The sequence below is a fragment of the Equus przewalskii genome, chromosome 1 (assembly GCF_037783145.1).
Source record: "Equus przewalskii isolate Varuska chromosome 1, EquPr2, whole genome shotgun sequence".
Taxonomy (NCBI): Eukaryota; Metazoa; Chordata; class Mammalia; order Perissodactyla; family Equidae; genus Equus; species Equus przewalskii.
Window position 1 is genome coordinate 134,219,935 of NC_091831.1, and position 21,051 is coordinate 134,240,985.

Consider the following 21,051-nt stretch of genomic DNA (forward strand, 5'->3'; position numbering starts at 1 on the left):
AACCAGGGCTCCTTGAAGAAATGGCTGGTTCTAGGACTAGAGCACAAAATATACAAGATGAGCCTGGAACATCTTATAGTGTCAGAAAGTAAGGAAGTGCTTTAAAAAAAGAAAACACCAACAATGCCCACAATGACGGAGGTATTTCAAAGAGACATGGTGCTCCCAATGGCCAAAGCTGGAAGACTTTGAGCAACAAAATAAAGTAGCATCGGATTAGAACCCAAAGGATAAAAATAAATATCCATGTGTGCTTACTGATATAAGCAAATGATTGAATAAATACATAAACGGGGAAGAACACACAAATCTCCCATGCAGAAGAATTCCGAATAATTGATTTAGATACTCTGCTCCAGAGGAAAGGGAATATAACCCCTTACTCTCTAAGTGTAGGCTGCACATAGTGACTTCTATCCAGAGAGGACAGTATGGAAAGAAAAAAGAACAACTTTACAGTGGAGAAACCTGACAAACACTACCTCAGCTTGGTCCATACTTTACCAAGATTGACATCGATAGTAATAAGTCATATTAATAGTGTGCATTGTGATGAAAATGGCACTTTACCTCTGTGGTCTTCCTCTCCGAAACCTCTAGCCCTAGTGTCATCATGAGGAAAGCATAAGACAAATTCCAGTGGAGGGACATCCTATAAGATACCTGACCGTGCTTCTCCAAGCTGTTAAAGTCACCAAAAACAAACAAAGTCTCAGAAACTATCACATCCAAGAGGAGCCTAAGGAGACATGACAACTAAATGTAATATGGGATCCTGGAACAGAAAAAGGACTTTAGATAAAAACTAAGCAAATCTGAATAAGACTCTAGCTAACAATAATTTAGCAATATTTGTCCCTTAATTCTGACAAATCAAATGTAATGTTGTTAATAATAGAGGAAACTGGGTTGGGGGGTATATGGAAACTCTCTGTACTATCTTCACAATTTTCTCATAAATCTGAGACTCTTCTAGAATACAACGCTTTTTTGTTTGTTTGTTTGTTTGTTTTTTTGGAGGAAGATTAGCCCTCAGCTAACTACTGCCAGTCCTCCTCTTTTTGCTGAGGAAGCCTGGCTCTAAGCTAACATCCGTGCCCATCTTCCTCTAGTTTATACGTGGGACGCCTACCACAGCATGGCTGCCAAGCAGTGCCATGTCCGCACCCGGGATCCGAACCAGCGAACCCCGGGCCGCCGAGAAGCGGAACGTGCGAACTTAACCGCTGCGCCACCGGGCCGGCCCCAATACAACGCTTTTTTTAAGTAACTTTTTTTAAAAAGCCATCAAGCAGTCAAAGCCACTACTGTGGTCAGTGTGGTCACTCCAGTGCCAATACTTGTGACTGCTGACTTGTCCTACCCCTCCGGCCTGCCGGGTGGCCAGAACGGAGATACTCATGTCCTTCAACAGGTCACTGGGCACACCATCCTCATTAGGTCTCAAAACACTGCTCCTGGATTAGACCTCTGCCAGGAAGAACAGGACAATTTTCCAGGAGCCGGTGAACACAGAGCATCACATTCCAGGTACCTCAAGAGACATCCAGTGAGTGCCCGAGCTTGGAGTTCTGCACAAAGTAGGGTGTGAATATGATCTACGTGGTGCTAATTTATGAGCTGCGCACAGTTTCCCACAAGCCAAAGAGCAGAACTAAATGACTAAAAAAAACTTGCAAACCGCATCGTGTGGGAAGGAGAAGGAACAAGTAGCGAGGTGGGCAAACACAGAAGATATACCTTCCTCCAAGAACATGGGAGCAGAGTTTAAATGGGGACATTAAACAAAACCTGTATACTAATGTTGCTTATATAAGCCAGAATTCTGCCCCCTTCCTCCTCCATCTCAGAGTCAAAGAATGTGCTTCTCCAAGAGAGAAACGTTAATTAGACAAAAAAACAGAAGAGCTGATTTAGTCACAGAGCAGAACCAAAGAAACCAAACAGGAGGAAAAAAGAGAAATCGAAAGGGATTGAGAGCAAGGAAGGAGCAGTGGAAAATGAGAGATAAGATGGAGGCGATTATATGGAGAAAGATATTAATTAAATTCGCTTGGCCACGGGAAGCCACAGTGACAGGAGGCATGGAGTGGGGTGTTATTTGGGTTGAACAGAAGGAGTGGCCAAGTTAAAGCCCCACTTAAAACATTCCTTAATAAGCACCACATGAAAATGCAGCTTCCTGATCCAAAGCCGGAAGTCTCCTTTCCCCCAGCCATGCTCTTCCCAACTACTCCTCTCTTACGAATGCTTGTGGCCCTGATGTCTCAGACCCCCTGGACTGTCCCCTGCTGGAGCCCAGGTTAACACCACCCCTGCTTTGGTCTGGACCCAGTGCTGCCAAAGCCTCAAGCCACCCAGCTGAAGACAGTGTCTGCCACCCAACAACACAGCTCCAACCCAGAGGCCCACCAAATACCCAGGCAACATCTCCCCACATCCTCCCCTAGTATCTCTTCTCTCAGCAGCTGTATTTCCAGATTTCTATGATTTTTTATTTTAATTAATGCTGTCTCCCCAATCAGGCAGTAAGATCCATGAGTACAGGGACCATATTGGTTTTTGCTCACCATTTTGCCTCCAGTGCCCCACAGCATGCCAGACATAATGCAATTGTTTATGAATTAAATGAAGGAAGGAAGGAAAGAGACTCTTCCCCCAGCAATCTAAGACCACCAGAAGGAAAAAAGGACATTTCGATGAGTGGCTAGTACAGAGTTTGACCTTGGAACCAGCTTACCCATAGAAATGGTAGTATAAATAGTGATGAGGTATCTGGTGCTATTAAACAAACTAGATATGTAATTAATAGTACAGCAATAAATAATACCGGCCATTCATCGCTCATTTACCAAGTGCCAAGTACTATGCTAAGTAAGCACTCTTCATACATTATTCAACAACTCTGCCAGGTAGGTACTACTTATCACCATTTTGCTGGTGAGGCAACTGAGGCTCAGTGGAGTTAAGTTATTTGCCCAAGGTCACCCAGAGAGCTGTGGCAGAGCCAGAAGTCATCTAGGCCTGACTCCAGAGTTCAGCTATATAACAGGTGCAACAGATGCTGGTTGGGGGCCTGGGACCTAACCACCATTTATGACACTGAATCCCCAGGAAGATGCCTTCCAGCTCCAAACAATCAACTTATTGCAAAATAAATTTTCAGAACTCATCAGGTTTGTAGGTTGGGACCTCCTGCAGAGGATCATGAGGAGAAGGAAGGCTGAGGACGTGGCTACCAGGACAGCACCCAGCCAGGGTCGACTGAGCATCTCTGTGTGCACCCCAGCAGTAGACATGAAACCAGGTCCAAGGACACTCTGAGAGCAGGTGCCTCCAAGAGCAGGTGCTGATCTGGGTGACTTCCCAGAGTATCTCCAATTCAAACCAGAAGGAAGATGGCCAGCCCACAGCTGTAAGCCCAGAAGACAAGGAGGCCATGATAAGAGCAGGAAAAAAGGAGGTCATGAGAGGATGCTGGCTTAGTGAGAAGGGAGAGCAAAATGCAAAAGGCTATCCAGATTTCTAAGGGGAAAATGAGAACATTCCAACAACTTTGAAGAGGTGGTGAGCTGTGCTTCCAAAAGCCCTGGGAACAGAGACGTCCTCTGCCCACACAAAGAGAGAGACTGGGCATGTCACCACCCTGAACTCTGACCTCTAAGAAGGAACCGTGGACTTCCAGCCCAACATGTAAAGAAAGAGCTTGGACATTGTCACTCCCTTCCTCACAAGAAAAAAGCTTAACAAACTGAAAAGGATTGGCCACTCCATGGGGCCACCATGGGGATTAAAGGTGATGGTGAATGTGGAAGCACTTTTTCAACTGTAGACATTAAAGAAAGACAAAGTGTCAAAACCATATTTCTGTGGGTTTTTTTTTTTAAATCCAACCTCTGATATATGAAGAGTATAAAAAACATGGCAATAGTTTCAGTCTACAAAAGCAGGTGGATTCTCCACACAAAGGCTCCAGAGTAGTGAGTCCAAGCATGGTGAAAGGACTCTGAGGAAGTGGCCATCTAAAAGCCTGCTCAGGGGTCATTGGGAAAAAATCATGAGGGACTGGCCTTTTTCCTTTTCTGGCAGGGCAGCTGAGTTAGGGGGCCAAAGAACTAGAACCACACAGCTGGATTTCCAAAGGCACCATTAGGTTTCTCTTGGGGTCTTTGGGTCCGCCAATATTTACCAAGAACCCATCCCATGGAGGGCCCACATTGGGCCCTGAGGCAGACAGTGGTGATGAAGGAAGTGGGAAGACAGCAACAAACCACACGGCCTCCAAAGTGGGGCACAAGAGGCAGCTGAGAAGCTCATTACTGCACGGGGATGGGTGGCATGGGGAAGACTTTAAGGCAAGGAGGCATTTGCAACTTAGTGGCTTAAAACAACACACATTCATTTTTATTATAATGGAGTTCGTCAGACGTCTCAGTAGGCTAAAATCTTGGTGTCAACAGGGCTGTGTTCCTTCTAGAGGCTTTGGGGGAAAATCTATCCCCTTGCCTTTTCCAGCTTCTAGAGGCTGTCTGCCTTTCTCAGCTCTTGGCCCCTTCCTCCATTTTCGAAGCCAGCAGTGTAGCATCCTCTCTCTGACTTTGCTTCCATCGTCATGCCCCCTTCTCTGACTCCCACTCTCCTGACTCCCTCTGTCCCTTATAAGGACCTGTGAAGACACTGGGCCCACCTGGATAATCCAGGAGAATCTCCCCACCTCAAGGTCCTTAATCTAATCACGCCCTTAAGCCATGTAAGACAACATATTCACAGGTTCCAGAATTAGGATGTGGACATCTTTTGGGGGGCTGTTATTCTGCCTACCACATAAGTGGTCAGGGAAAGTCAACTCCCAGAAAAGAAAAAAAAAATTCTGTTCAGAAAGAAGTAGGGATGACATGAGACCTTTTTTCACCTTCCCTGGTTCTGATTTCCCAAGGCTGCAGCCTCCCGCCCTTGCGTTCCTTGAGACACCACTCATCTGCTCTGTCAGTTACCCCTGAAGATTCTTCACTATGCCCTTGCCCAAAACCACAGTGGTGGGTGTGGGATTTACGCCCATCTCTCTTTCCCCGTCAAGTTTGTGCCCTGAACCCCTAGAACAACAGGAACGCAGGAAACAGTGCATTGTGGGAGTGTTAAGGAGCTAAACAGATGAGCAGACTGGATGGATGGCTCAAGCCTAGCAAAATGAAGTTCAACAGGGAGAATCAAAGGCCCTGAGGAAACCAACTATTTGACTGCAGGAGGGGTGAGGCATAGAAGCAAACCTTGGGTGGCTTTTTTCTTTTTTTTTTAATCTTGGAGGATCAAGGTGATGACACGTTCACTGTGAGATGACTGTTGTGGAGCACAGTGATCTCCGGAAATTATACATGCAGATTCAGCAGGACAGGGCCCTTACCCATACTGCAGACTCCCCTGAAATCAAGAACAACTCCCCGCCACGATTTCAGAAGTGTGTCCTTTCTGCCAAGCACACAGCCTCAGGGGAACACACAGGGAGTCCTGAGGACAAAGGGGCCACCAGCCCAGCAGTCACATTAGGCAGATGAAGCCTGCTGATCGTACTGTCAGAACCCCTCCCTGGTAATTTAGGGGTCCCTTCTGCTTGGGGCTGATCAGCAAGAGCCCACTTTAACAAAGGAGTGACCAGGATGACTTCAGGACCAAGGAGCCAAGAGAAGGCACCGGGTACAGAAGGAGGGGGACAGGGCTAAGAAGATGATAAACTGTCATCAAATACAAATACCAGAAGGGCTGTCATGTGAAAAGGGGATTACACTCGCTCTGTGTGCCTCCCAAAGTTAAGAACAAGGAACAATGAGTAGACATGCCAGGGACACAAATTCCAATTCAATCTAAGTGGGAGAAGTTTTCTAACAGAGATGCCAAAAGATAAAGCGGGCTATTTCAGGAGACAATGAGTTACCCATCAGCACAGGAATGCAAACAGGGCGCAGCTGCCCATTCAGGCAGGTTTGAGAAGTGACTCTTGTGTCAGCCCCTCAATAAGGGTAGGGTCTTCCAAATCTGAGAGTCAATGATTTCACCTCATATTTACTCAGAAACAATCATCCATTTACAGACCCAGAGAAAACATGGAGATAATCACAGCAAAGATAGAAGCTCAGAGGTGAATTCGGTCAGGAACAGTCTTTAAGAGGTAAGAGGATAGCAGAACCACCAAAGAACCAAGTTTTCTCCCCCTCTTATCCTGTGCTTTTATCTGCACTGAATGCTGACTTGAGGATAAGTCTCTTACTGAGTGAAGCCACTCCTTCCTGTGGCCTGCAGCCTGGGTGCGGGCGTCCGGCCCACCCACCAGCAGACATCCACCGCCTGAGGGACTCCAGCCTGGACCAGAAATGAATGAGAATTGAGAATTACTTCAGGCACATCATGACGTCAGGCTTATCCCAAAACAAACTCACAACTATCATTAGCTGGTTCCCCTCTTGGCAGAGGAAGGAAGTCAACCCAAGCCTGTCCCAAAGGAAAACTGGGGATGTCACATTAAAAGGCTGTGAACATTAGTGGGGCTTTGAATGCTGGTTGAGCAATCAACAGAGCAGACAGAGATATGAGCCTTGACAGAATCTCCTCAAGAAGCACTGGATACTCATGGTTTAAAACATCTAACCTTTCAATTCTAGGAAAGAGGCAGAAAAGAAACATGAAGTCTCTCAAGGAGGTACTGCAAGATATTAAGAAACTCCACATAGAAGCTGAGCCAAAGGCCAAGGAAATTATCCACATCAAAGAGGAGAATGAAGAAAATAGTGAGAGCTGAACAGTACATGGCAGAAATGTCAGCACAGCTAAGCTGTAAGCTCCCTGAGGCCAAGGACAAGCAGATGTGGTGTTGGCTTCCGAGGGAGAGCACAGCTGGTTTTACAAAAACATGCACAAATGAATGCTGAGCCAGGAGGGGGTGGGACTTGAGGGGGTGAAGACAGCTGCTAGGCAGCTCCAGATGATTCTAGTAGGAGATAAACTTAATTCTAGTAGGAGATAAGCTTAAATTCTAATGATGACCATTCAGAACCCAGCTCATGTCAGAAAAATCTCTTGTTTCTACGGATGGAGCCCCTGCATATGACACGCCTCCAGAATATTTTTGAGAAAAACATCACCAAATAGCACCATCCAGTGTGGCAGAAATTTGATAAATTTTAGTAAATTCCTTCAAAGGTTGGGCTTTTTTTAAACTTGGTCTTTGTAGTACAGTACGAATTATGTTCTCTAAACTGTTACAGCTTATTTTCAGACTCCTGTATTAAAATACAAAACTACAGATGCATTATCATTTTCAGGCAAATCTGATTTTCTCCACTGAATCTGAGAAGACACAAACATGATAAACCTCACTCTCTTAGTAAGAAAAGGATCGCATTTCATCTTTTACCCAAAGAGAAAAGAAAGTAAAGCCACACAAATGCATCGTGTTTAACACAAGATTTATAAAATTAGAGGGCAAGGTTTAATATTTTGAAAAAGCAGTATGCTAGGTTCTATTTACAGTTTCTCTAATAGTCTAAGACTTTTTACAGGTTTTTAACAAATAACACCAAAACAGGTATATTTAGATTGGATTTATTTTTTCCTCTCTCTCTTTCACTTGTTATTATTGAGCTTCCTCATATTCACTCCCCTCCACCCCAAAACGCAAACACAGAAAGACGCATTGGGACCATGCAGACGTGCTCAAAATGCCTGCCTAGAAAGAGAGAGGAAGCAATGGGAGGGCACCTGAAGCCCTCCTCCATCTATTGACTGAGCCTGCAGGCAGCAGAAGAGGACAAACGAGATGGCATCCGCCCAAGGGACCAAGCGTCATTTAGGTCACAAGCAGAAAGCCAGAGCTCCTGTCCCATGGTGCTATAAACATCTCCCACGTCGACTAAGGGACAGGATTTACAATTTACTGAGTGCCCACCCTGGGTGAGGCATCGTTTGGGGCCTAGGTGCCTACATCCACATTTAATCTTCCTAACAGTCTTGTAAAATGGGAAAACGGAAAGATGAGGAGCTTCAGTTTTGGAGGAGGTGATAGGCTGACAGAGGACAGAGCGGGAATCCTCAAGGCATCTGGTCTGTCCCACTCGAAGTCCTTACTTGCCCACTTCACTAGACCATGCTACCTCCTCTGCACGCAGTCCTAATACTGCAAAGAGTGAATCCCCCTACCTAGTATGTGATCCCACTCTCCTGAAGGGGTGAGCGCTCACTGGTCAGAATCTGGAACCACCTTGGCTAAAATACCTTCGAGGCTGATGGCTTGTGCCTTTCATTTTCTAAAATGGAAGGAATCGTCACCACTTGTCAAGGTCGGAAAGGGGAAGGCCCTAATACAAGGCAGCATGCGGCAAAAATGCTCTGTGGGGAACTTTCTGTTCTAATTCCCTTCTAGTAGTTTGGATTTTCCAACCAAACAGGATTTTATTGGCTTGTTTCTCTACATTTTTCTCATAAGAAAAACAGCTGCCTGGTTAGACTCAACTTAGAACCACACCTACTCTTGTAGTAGCTTCCAACTGCCTAACAGCGCCAACAGTCCCAGGACCATTCGATCCTTCCTCAAAACCCCCGACTTACCATGGGACTCGGCATCCATGTCAACCCCATCCCCTCTCAGTGACCTGGAAGCATCCTAGATTCTCCTTCATCCTTCTGCACCACACCAGTCAGTGACTGCTTCTTGCCGACTCTGCCTTCTAGAACATCTCAGCAGTTCTTCCCCATTCCCACGCTGGCATCCTAATCTGGGGCGTCTATGGGTCTCACCTGGATGTCAGCAAGGGCCTCCCAGACTGTCCCTCAGCCTCCAGCCTCGTTTTCCACCAACCATTCTCCACACGACCTTTTGTCATCTTTTCAAATTTGTCCACTCACTCTTCCTTTGCGTTCAGGATAAATACAAGTTCCTGGGGCTGGCCCCGTGGCCAAGTGGTTAAGTTCGCACGCTCCACTTCAGCGGCCCAGGGTTTCGTCGGTTCGGATCCTGGGCACGGACATGGCACGGCTCCTCAAACCATGCTGAGGCGGTGTCCCACATGCCACAACTAGAAGGACCCACAACTAAAAGTACACAACTATGTACCGGGGGGCCTTGGGGAGAAAAAGGAGAAACAAAATCTTTAAAAAAAAAAAAAAATACAAGCTCCCTAGTATGGCATCCAAGACCTGGCCCCTGAAGATCACGGGCTACATGGGACTCCCCTACGCAGGCTCGAGGGTCTCCAAAGGCACCATGTTCCATGGCTTCCACGAGCTTGCCTGCCCAAGCTCCACTCTTCTCAGGCCTCACCTCCCCTGATTCCCCCACCAGGTTTCCTGCCTTTTGTTCACACATACAACACACACACACGCACGCACGCACGCACGCACGCACGCCCACACTGCTCAGCTCGGCCTAAACACTCACTGCAGCTGTCCCCTTACTTCTCTACCTCCCCATCACAGTCGGGGCTCCCGGAGAGCAGGGCCCGCCCCTTAATCTCTACAATGTTTAGTTCCTAACTGCCCTCAACGAATGCACGCAGCACAGGGGGTTGGAAGTCAAGAGGCAATTTTAAGAGCATACCCCCTCATAAAGAGGGAGCCGAGGACAGTCCTATGCTGACAGTTGGAAAAGTGCATAGTCTCCAGAAGTTTAGCTCTGGGACGACTGCCCAAACTTTGCTTTGGGGCTTAAAAGTCACATTTCTGAATAATCGGCTCTGTGAGTCCAAAGGGAACATCTGGGCAGTGAGCATTTGAGAAAAGAGATTCACCTCTGAGAGAGGCACGCAGGACAAACGTCTCCATCAAAGGAAATGATTTCAGCTTACAATCTTAGTGTTCATCATCCCTGATGTTTGGGGCCCCAGGGAAACCTAACTCTGTTTTCCCTTTACCAAAATAAGCACATAACAGGGTGTGCTCTGTCCTCCGTTGCTTTTGGGAACCGACTTCTTGGGATAGACTGTTTTCTCTCCAAGGACCCAGCTCGCTGTGAGATGCAGCAGGACACGGATATTTAGTCAGGTCACTTAACTTCCACCCCACCCTCTCAGCTCCATGTCTTTGAAGATACTAAACAGAATAACAATTTTTTAATACTTTCAGACACGGAACAAACTGTCAGAATCCCTTTTTTGAACTTAAAAATGTAAATATCACCAAAAGAGGGCCTTTTTTTTCAGTAGCAAAAAGGCTACATGTCATCCTAATGAGCTTTCCGAGAAGAAATCTCACCCACCCTAGGCCTATTTTTCATAATCATTTGTTTAAACACTTTTTGGGCGGTAAGACCAGCATCAATTCGGAAAACAATGCAGACGAGTTGTTTGCCTCATCATACTTGCTAAAAACAAATAAAGAAAGAAAAAATAAACCCAGACATCAGGTAAGTTATAGCAAGTGCTAAAAGTTAGTTCTTGCTGCCATAACAGAATGTCTTTACGCTCCTCATGTATAAAGAAAGACATCTGGGAAGGCCACCTCCCCAAAGCAGAGGCCATGACTAGACACTGCCAGCAATAAGCAGATGATCCAACAGTTACCCCCAGCAGACAAGAAAACTAGTCACAGGGACAAATGGCCCAACCTTCCAAGTGGCCTGTGAACCAACCAGAAATGAGACAACAGTCATAAATTCCAGTATTAACTAGTACAGTAAGCACTAGGTTACTATTTGGTAAGCACTCAATTAATATTTTGACAAATAAATGAATGTAAGAAAAAATTATTTGTTTCAGAATGTATTCACAGGGGCCAGCCTGGTGGCGTACTGGTTAAGTTGGCACACTCCACTTCAGTGGCCCAGGGTTTGCTGGCTCAGATCCTGGGCACAGACCTAGTACCACTCGTCAAGCCATGCTGTGGCAGCATCCCACACAGAAGAAGTAGAAGGACCTACAACTAGTATACACAACTATGTACTGGGGCTTTGGGGAGAAAAAAAAAAATAAGGAAGATTGACAACAGATGTTAGCTCAGGACCACTCTTCCTCACCAAAAAAAAAAAATGTATGCAGAGCCCAGTGTGGTCAATTAGTTCAGCACACATACTAAGAATTTTCCAGATTTACACAGCACCTTCATGTGAATTTGATTACTGTGCTCTTATGTGCTTAACTGACATTTTAAAACACATTTTTGAAATGAGGACCCTGTGGACCAGGCAGCCTTCTGGTTTCCTGAGTTCTCACTCCAAGCTTTTTGTTCCCACCTCAGGGCCCTGCCTCTATTACTGACCCTCTTCTGAGTTACTATGCCATGACCACCTTGCAATGACTGAAGAACAAATCCCACAGAAAATCCTGGGCTGCTCTACTAGGCTCTTAACTGGACTGACCACCTCCTTCCTTCTCAAAACTCTTAATTGGTTTCCCACTCCCATCACAATGAAACATTAAGATGATCCGCAAAATCCAGCATGCTCTGCCCCCTATCCCAACCGCCTCCTCTTAGCACACTCTCTCCTCACTCACCCCCCTCCAGCTACAGCGGCCTCCTTGCTGTTCCCAGAACACACCAAGCACACTCCTGCCCTTACGCCTACTGTCTTAGGGCCACTAGTGTCCTTGTCCCCTTTTCCCAACACCCTTCCCCAGGGAGCCAGCTCCAGACTTTCCTTCAGGTCTCAACTTCTTGTCGACCATCTCATAGAAAACGCCATCCCCATAAAGTAGGGCTCACCACTATCCCCCACTTCCTCACAGTCCACCTTATCTGCCATATTCTTCTTCCAGCTCTCGTCTCCCACTGACACGCCTCTGTGTGTTTATCAGCATCTCCCCACTGACTAGGTCTCTCCCACTACAACACAAGCCACCATGAGGGTACCTTTGCTTTGCTATCCTTTGCTAAGCATACCACTGTATCCTCAGGTCTAAAGTAGGGCCTGGCACATGGCAGGCACTTAGTAAATATCTGTATTAAAAGAATGAATGAATGAATGAAAAGCATTTGTATTAAATGTAAGTTGCAGCATCACAGGGTTAAAAACAGTCAACACCTTCTAAGAGCTTTCCTGTCTTCTCAGAACCCTGGGGAAAGGGGCAGAGTCTGGACCAGGGGAGAGGGATGCGGAGAGAGCACAGACAAAGTCAGATTAATGGACCATTTCTCAGGGGGTCCCTTCAAAGATAGGAAAGAGGTGACGATTGCAAATGACAAAGCAAAGAATGCTGCAGAAAATAGGGACCCTAGACAGAGTCAGAACAGGAAGATCTGGAAAGAGAAAAGCTACCTGAGGGCAGGAAAAGCAAAGGTCACAGCCCTCAAACCAGAGGCAGCACAGAGTGGCGGCCCAGTGCAAGGCAGTGACACAGGAGGGACAAGACGCATCACATGAGTGTGAGAGAGAAAATGGCCCACCTAGAGATGGTGGGAGCGACGACGTTGACGTCACCACTGACACCAGAGGCAATGGGATGGGTGAAGTGAAAAAAAGGAGCCATCACCTTGGTCACTAATATTTGTATAGCACTTTACAGTTTAGAAAGCATCGACACAACATGACTTCATTGATTTACATAAAAGACTGTGAAGTGGGCAGAATAATGTTACAGCTGAGGAAACTGAGGCTCAGAAAGGCCAAATGACTTCCTGTCCAAGACTGCATAGCTAGCAAGTGGCAGAGGTGGAAGTCTACGGGTCTTCAGGTTCCAAGGACTCAATTCTTGAGGCGCCTCCAGATGTGATCAATAGGACATTATCTATCACACGCTAATGACTATTTATTCAAAAGCAGGATGCCCCTTCTGAATTCCTCCCAGGATTTACTCTAGGACCACATCACTTGGAAGAAATTTGGTCTCCTCTGTCTAGGCCCTCCTCAGTACTGAAAAGCTGAAGAGACCAAAGAGAAGTCAAACCCAGGCCTCTAAAAACGTTGCCTCAGGGCTCTGAAAAATCACAGCCAGAGGCTGCAGAAAAACTGAACAAAACTGCTACTGAAAGCATTTCTATGTGAAAATGCGCAGTCTGCAAAAACTTGCCATAAGGGCCCATATTCTTCAATAAGTTCCTTCAAAATGTCATTACCATAGCTTTTCATAGAAACTTGGTTTCAGAAAATCCATGACAGGTTCATGGGATTTATAAGAACTGCATTCTTGACTTGAAAATATCTCACATGCTATGAAAAATGAAAAAAAAACCTCAACATTCATAAATCCATGAAGATGCTGTTCCACTTTTGTTCCCAGCTGGTAGGTGCAAAATTGAAGAGGATTAAAAAGGGATCTGCCATGGAGTTCCCAGCGGTCCAAGGCTGGGCCCCTCCACGCTCAGGGAGGAGAAGGGAGAACTGAGATCAGCCACTTTCCTGGAAACGCTGCAGAGCTCCCAGGTTCTGGGCATGGCTAGTAAGAACAAGCAGAGGGGGCCGCCCTGAGAAAGCCCTGAAGGGGAAGAGACGAAATTGTCTAACAGTCTAAATCAACACCTCAGATTGCGCTGGAAGCGGATGAGAAGGCAAGGCTGACCACAGAGCACTGGCCCGGGGCGCTCCCTGGGCAGCAAACACATCTGGGCTCTCGGCGCCAACAGTGCTACGGGAGGCCCCCTTCCTCCAGGGAGGCCTCAGAAGGGGATGGGGCAGGGAACTGGGCGCTGGGCTGAACATCTGTCTCCTAGAAAGTCAGGGGCAACCTGCAGCTCAGGGGAAAAAGTCAACCCCGAACAGGGAGCGATGTCTCTCTAGACGAGGACAAAGATACATGGCCATCTTCTCAGGCGGCTTCTTTCCTTCTGTACAACATCACCTCCATCTATTTACACTGAGGTTTTGCCAGCCTGCCTCCATCCAGCCAGATGTTGCCTTTCAAGAATTGCGTATTTCTATAATTATTTCCAGGAGAAGCAAACAGTCTTGAGCCACCGGGGTTTGCCATGGAATTCACTTTTTCCCACAAAGGGGTGTGGGTCCGCCTCTGCCCCTGCTCTCGGGGGGCACACGATGGGGTGGGCTGTCCAAACCCCGGCAGTCAACGAAACCTGTTTTGAAATAAACTCTTTGGCATCAGTGAAGAGTTAATTCACCATCTCAGGTTTTGCTTTTTATTTGGGTCTTGTTTTTTTTTAAAAACCCGTATTTCTTTGAAAGAAGCTTTACTGTGGAGGGAGAAAGAGCTTTAAGCACACTTCCATTAGGCCATACTTACAAAAACAATATCATTTTCTTAGCAGCAGAGTCTTGGCCTAAATGCTTCCAGGAAACCAGCATGTTCTCCTGGGCCCCAAAGAGGGGCGTGTCAGCCTGGCCGACAAAGCTCAGCATGAGTCAGGAGCAGGCTGGTCCGGCCAAGACCACCTCTGAGGTTGCCACTGAGAAGGCAGACCCTCTTGTCAATAGCTGGCAATCAAGGCTCCTTAATAGTCACTTTCAAAAGACTCCCCTGACATCAAGTTGCTGGCAGGCACTGTGGAAAGTACAGCCTTCAAATGATAGCAAAAGATTCCGTGGTGGCCTTTTCTGACATCATTCGAACCACCACCTCCAATTTCTTGAGTGGATTCAGAAAAGTACCCAGGGCTGAGATTTTCATTTGAAATAATGCATGCATGCAGTTGGAGTCTCAAAGGCCTACTGCCCAGCGCCTTGTCAAAATATGTGAGCCTGTAGCCCTACAGGCCTGCACAGAGGACTGGGAGAAACCTTCCTGGGGGTCAGGATAGGAAAAACAAAAGGTTCCCATGAGTCATTTAATCAAGGCAGGAAGGGCAGAGGTCGGAGCAGCTGGAGCCTTTAAACTCTCACCTCAATGCCATTGCACATTTAAACTGTCAAACACTTAGCAAGCACCTACTGCATACAAGTCGCCTTCAAGATGTGGAGGACACACTGTGAAGCCTCCACACAGCAAAGGTATCAGCTGGGTTAGGTTCAGCTGCATGTGATGGAAAACCCAAAAGAACTTTGGCTTAAACAATAAGAAAGAAGTGAGGGGCCGCTCCATGGCCGAGTGGTGTTAAGTTCGTGCACTCTGCTTCGGCAACCCAGGGTTTTGTCAGTTGGGATCCCTGGGCACAGACATGGGCACTGCTCATCAGGCCATGCTGAGGCAGCGTCCCACATAGCACAACCAGAAGGACCTACGACTAGAATATACAACTATGTACTGGGGGCCTTTGGGGAGAAGGAGAAGAAAAAAAAAGAGGAAGAAGAAGATTGGCAACAGATGTTAGCTCAGGTGCCAATCTTTAAAAAAAAGAAAGAAGTATGGAGGTAAGCAGTCCAGGGCTGGTATCATGACCCCATGATCATTAGGGACCCAGGTTCCTCCTCTGTTTGTGCTCCACTTACTTAGAGCATGGCTTCCATCTTCACAGTTGCCTCATGATCCAAGGTGGCTGCTGGATTTCAGCCATTGTGTCCATATCCCAAGCAGTCAGTAGGAGGACAGAGAAAAAGCAAAAGGGGTGCATTGTCCACACATGTCAGTCCCTGGAACTTTCCCAAGCCCCACACATAACACCTTCGCCTTTTACTTACTAAAGTTTAAGTCATTGGCCTATATCCAGGTGAAAAGGAGGCTGGGAAATATAGTCTTTTAGTTGGCACATCACTACATCCTAAAAAAAAATCAGGCTTTTGGTTACTGAGGAAGAAGGGGAGAACAGATACTGGACACAAAATTAGCAGTCTTTGCCACAGAATGCATAAAAGGAGAATTTGAGAAGGAGCCAATCTGGAGCTCTACTAAGTTCAGAAGAGCAGGTAGTGGGGAAAAAAAAAAAGGCATTGAGGGATGAAGCTCAAATGACATTATTCTTCAGGGACAGCTAAAAACTTTATTTAAAGCTGAAGGTGTTTTGAACAAGTAATAAAACCAATTTTCCAGAACCATCCACCTTTGAATTGAACTTATTTCACGAAACACTAAAGCTAGTAAGGAAATTTCTTAGGCATCCTAAAACTGTGGCTCCACTGGAATCTCCTGGGATCTTTTAATAACACACATCTGAGATCCACTTTTGGAAATTTAGATGGTTTAGGGTTGAGGCCTAAAATTCTGCATGCGCGTGCGCACATGCACACACAATTCAACCAGGTAACTTTTTTTCTTTTTTTTGCTGAGGAAGATTTGCCCTGAGCTAATGTCTGAGCCAACCCTCCTGTATTTTGTATGTGGGTTGCCACCACAGCATGGCTGACGAGCTTTGCCTGGGATCTGAACCCAGGTTGCCAAAGCAGAGTGCGCCAAACTTAACCAATAGGCCACAGGGCCAGCCCAAGGTAACTCTGCTGATGGGTGGTCTGGTTTAAAAACAGTGACTTCATCCAAACCCTCATTTCAAACATGAGGAGACAATTTAAAGCAGTCATGTGACTTGTCCAGGGTCCCAATTAGCTGTAGGCAGAACTAGGACTAGAATCTTCACTCATAATCCAGTCTTCTTTTCCCTGAAATCATCTCTCTGTAGAATTTGAATTTCGGCTTCCAGGTTTCCGAACACAAAGATTCAGACCATCCAACCACCCTCTGGCTGAAGAATCTTAGTTTCCAGGCTGGACTAAGTCTCCAACTAAATTATACTCACTTAGCCACTGGCAAACATGGTACAATCAACTGTTTGCTGGAATCCCTACTTCTGCATTTAGACCCAACGCCTTCAAAAAGCGTGCTTCTTGGTCTGCAATGCCACCTAAAGTGGGGAACGTAAGGAATTTAAGGCTTTAAAAATGAATATGTATATGTAATATGTGTACATAAATCTGTATCCATATATCTACATCAACATCCCTCTTCTCTGAGATCTCAAAGACCCTGGGGAGAGAGGCAAGGGGGGACTGACCACCCAGGGATGAAGGACAGAGCCTGGAGGTGATCCGTATTTCAGTCAGCATCTGAACGCAGTCCCTTCCCGTGCTGGAGAATTCCCCACCGACACAGGAGTCTTGAAGAGACAGTGTCCACCAGCAACCGGTATGAATGAGAAAGCCCAATTCTCATCTCTGCCCCCAGCAGCTGGAGAGCGGGTTTGTGTCCCAAGTGCAGCGTGGCCCCTGGTGGCATGTCCTAATCAGAGCATGCCTGTGGTGGCACCAGGCCACGGTCCTACCTTCCCGGTTTCCCTTGGTCCCTGCCCATTTCCACAGCCTGGTTCCCACCTTCCCAGCAATTCTGCGAGCCTTACGATAGCCTCATAATACATCTCTCTGCTTAGATGTACCAGGGTTAGTTTCTACTGCTGAAAATTAAGACCTGTGATTGACGTCCTCACGGAACAGGGAGGGCTCCAGTTCCCCAGGGGTTGTCCATTTCAGGATAAGTGGATAACCTGACATGGTGAGAAGGGATTTAAGGAGGAGCTGAGGAGGCTGGCCCCGTGGCCGAGTGGTTAAGTTCGCGCGCTCCACTGCAGGCAGCCCAGTGTTTCGCTGGTTCGAATCCTGGGCGCGGACATGGCACTGCTCATCAAACCACGCTGAGGCAGCATCCCACATGCCACAACTAGAAGGACCCACAACAAAGAATATACAACTATGTACCGGCGGGGGGGGGGCCTTGGGGAGAAAAAGGAAAAAAATAAAATCTCTAAAAAAAAAAAAAAAAAAAAGGAGGAGCTGGGGCCAGGTTCGAACCTGCCACACGCAGAGACCCGAGGGCACGTGAGGAGCTGCTGCCGCTGGAAGACTAGCAATTCCCCTGGCGCTTCTCTTTCTTCCTCCTCCTCCTCTGGCCCTGTCTGCCTCACGTGTTGACAGAGACGAATCCGTCTCTCCTCTTTCGCCTCTTATATCCCAGAAATAAAGGTCTCTCTTTTGAATGAAAAATGAAGCTCAAAAACACTTCCTATCTGACACTTGTGACTCTCAATTTGCGCTTGGAAAACACCAGGAAATATGTAGAAATGGACTTTGACGAGCATGGGGGAAACAAAAGTGCAAATTGGTACTTTTACGGCAGACACCATCAAATTTTAAATGTGCGCACCATCTAATCCAGCAATTCTACTTCTAGTAATTAGCCCTAAACAAAAGAATTATGTAAACAACACTTCTATGTGTATAAATACTTGTATACAAGATATTTATAATAAGTCAATGTCCATGAATAGGAGGTTGCTAAATTATGATATAGTATCGACACCACGGAATACCAAGAAGCTGATAAAAAAAAAATATTTATTTACACAGCCAAGGAAAGTATCAACATACAGGGTTAAAAACTATATAACGAAAATAAGCATCAGACTAATGGACAGAGTTATAGAGTCACCCCATTGCTATAACATAATTTTATGTACAAAGTTACATAAAAATCTAAAAGAGTCTGCCAAATTCTTAAGAAGTAGTTATGACTGGAAGTGATAAAAGAGGGTACTTTCAATTTAAATGACACATTTCTGTAGTGCTTCAGTTTTCATTACAAACAAGTTATTATTATAATAAGAAAAAAAATCAATGGAAGCTGAAATGGCCTTTGAGTGTACAAGCAGTGGTGCTGGGAAGCCCAGCTTCCCTTTTAGGCAACAGGCTGTCTCAAAGCCAGCACCCAGCACAACACAATGCAGCATCAGCTTCCTCCTTCCTTGGCTTCTTACAGACACTCCGACACGGCTGGAAAGTACTATCCCCAGCCCAAAGCCAAGGAGAAACAATAACATAGATGCGTGAGCTGCTATGGAAGCAAACAAGGGGTCCCTTACAGAAGACGACAGAAGAACCACCAAAAGCATCTTGAGAATTAGAAGCACAGCAACGATAAATAAGATGAACAAGAAAGAAAATGGTACATTTTATTGAGTGTCTAGGTTTTAGTAACTCAGGGAAACACGTCCCTATTAAAATTTCAATTAAAAAGCTAAATGTTTAGTCTTATGGCTTGAAGAAATAAACTTCAGAAATCAGGAAAACGAACTAATATGAAATATCTAATTGTTCGACATGCTCTAGAATTAAGCTATCATTTTTGTTTAGGTTGTATTTACAGAATAACGTTTTAAGAATTCTTGTTCTTATTTTTAAAAGCCATTAGATTAAATATTCATTCTTCTTAAAAGCAATTCCCACACACGCCCAAAATTAACTTATACTTACATGAGAAACTTTACCCAAGGTCAGCAATCCTCAGCACAAAGATCCTACACCCTCTGCTCTCAAGAGAAAACCAAGAGACCTCTACTGATTGCCATGAAGATACAGAGTGAATGCAGGATTGGAGCACTGCGTATTTCTGGTGTTATTTTTTTCCACCAAAAGATTTTTATTGGCAACAAAAATTAGTCCTGGGTCTTAAGGAGATTAAGCATGGCTTCAAAAAACAAGGTTCCACTTTTTCAAAACACTAAGCAACCAAAGTTTCAGCCAATGCAAATTATTCGATTATAGACTACAAATAGGATTTTGAGACTAGATTCACTGTTGAACAACAACAAACAGTTAGAGGCAACGCATTTGAAGGAAACAGGACAATTGTTAAAAACACAAAGCGTATGCACCAAATGGTGAAGTATTCTCCATTCAAAGTGTTGTTCCTGTGTGTTAATGTTCAAGTGGGTTAAAACAATAGCGGTGTATGCCCCTTCACAACTGGGCAAACAACCTGCCAGTTAAATTAAATTCAGTTTACACTATGACCTGAGCCCAGTTTTCCAACATACCCAGTTACTAGGTGTGAAATAAGACTTCTTCTTCAAACATGCTGTACCTTATATGGCTGCCACACCAGTTACACTTTCTCACAGCGCTCAACTCTACTCTGGGAGCACACAGCTCTTCCCATGCAGTCCCCGGGCATGGCAGGTGCACAATAATGCTGGCTTCCTTTCCCCTTTCCTCCTTCCACACTCATAACATCATGAAGACTACTCCTGAGCCTTCCAGTCACTGTTTTCCTGTTTCATTATATGGGCACCCAAAATACTCCCTGTAATATTATCTTGCTTGCATGGAACAACTCCAATTTTGTACTGAGCATACATATGCACATATATGCAGTGGGGAATAAAAGGAAATACAACCAAATATTAACAGTGTACATCTTGATGGTAGAACTGAAAAGTTTTTAATTTTCATCTTCTACTTTTCTATATTTTCCAAATGTTTTACAATAACCATCTATTGAGTCAAAATCGAGTTTAATACAACACAGTTCCACTACACACTCACCAGAATGACCAAAATGAAGATAACGCCAATACCAAGTGTTCACACTGGAGCCACTGAAACTCCCACACTGCTAGGTGGGACTGTGAACTGGTACAACCACTTCGGAAAACTAGTTCACAGTATCGATCACAGCTCCACATATATGAAGGCCCAGCAATTCCACTCCTAGATATATATACCCAAAGAACCCACATACATACAAAAGAACGTAACACCATTCATAACAGCCAAGAACTACAAACAACCCAAAAGTCCGTCAACAGTAGACAAATCCATGATGGAGGCATAGTCCTACAACGAGAAATGTAGCAATACATTTAGCAATGAGAAAGAACAAATTAGTGCTACATGCAAATCCATGCATGAATTTCAGACATAATGCTGAAAGAAAAAAGCCAGACACAAGAGTACATACTGTATGAATATGATTCCATTTTATGAAGTTTAAGAATAGTCAAAATTCACCTACGGTGGGTGATAAAACAGGATGGTGGTTATCTGTGCTAAGGAATAATAACCAGGAGGAAGTACGAGAAAACTTCTGCAAGATACTATACACTTATGATTTCTGCACTTTTCTACTTAAAAAAAAAATGGGTTTGCACCGTAGCTCTAACCACTTACTAGCTGCCTGGCCTTGGGCAAATTTCTTAACCTCTCTAAACTTCAGTTTCTACAACTGTAAATGGGAATGAAAACAAAAACATCACTTTTGATGGAAATGTGATGAGAATTAAATTAGGCAATGCATTAGCATGTTTAACCTAGTGCCTAGCGCAAGCGCCACATACGTAACAATCACAGCAAGGGCGAACATCCCCTGAGGGCTTCCTCGGTGCCTGGCACTGCTCTAAGCTCTAAGCTCTTAATCACTTTGGAGACCATCTCTCCCAGCTCTTGGTGGGTAAGAACACCCACTACTCAAGGCCAGAAGCGCAGGCTGT

The 21,051-nt window shown here is 45.4% G+C and overlaps 1 protein-coding gene across 4 annotated transcripts in view; it reads right to left on the bottom strand.

The window, feature by feature from the left end:
• The window catches only part of CGNL1 (cingulin like 1), a 153,316-nt gene that overhangs the window by 115,001 nt on the left and 17,264 nt on the right, over positions 1-21,051 (bottom strand). Inside the window, exon 1 of one of the 4 annotated variants that reach the window (XM_070623800.1) lies at positions 6,263-6,355. The exons of the other annotated variants lie outside the window; for them this stretch is intronic. The gene's annotated coding sequence lies outside the window, so the exon portion shown is untranslated. Of the gene's footprint in view, positions 1-6,262; positions 6,356-21,051 lie in introns of those variants that run through there. 4 annotated transcript variants of the gene reach the window in all.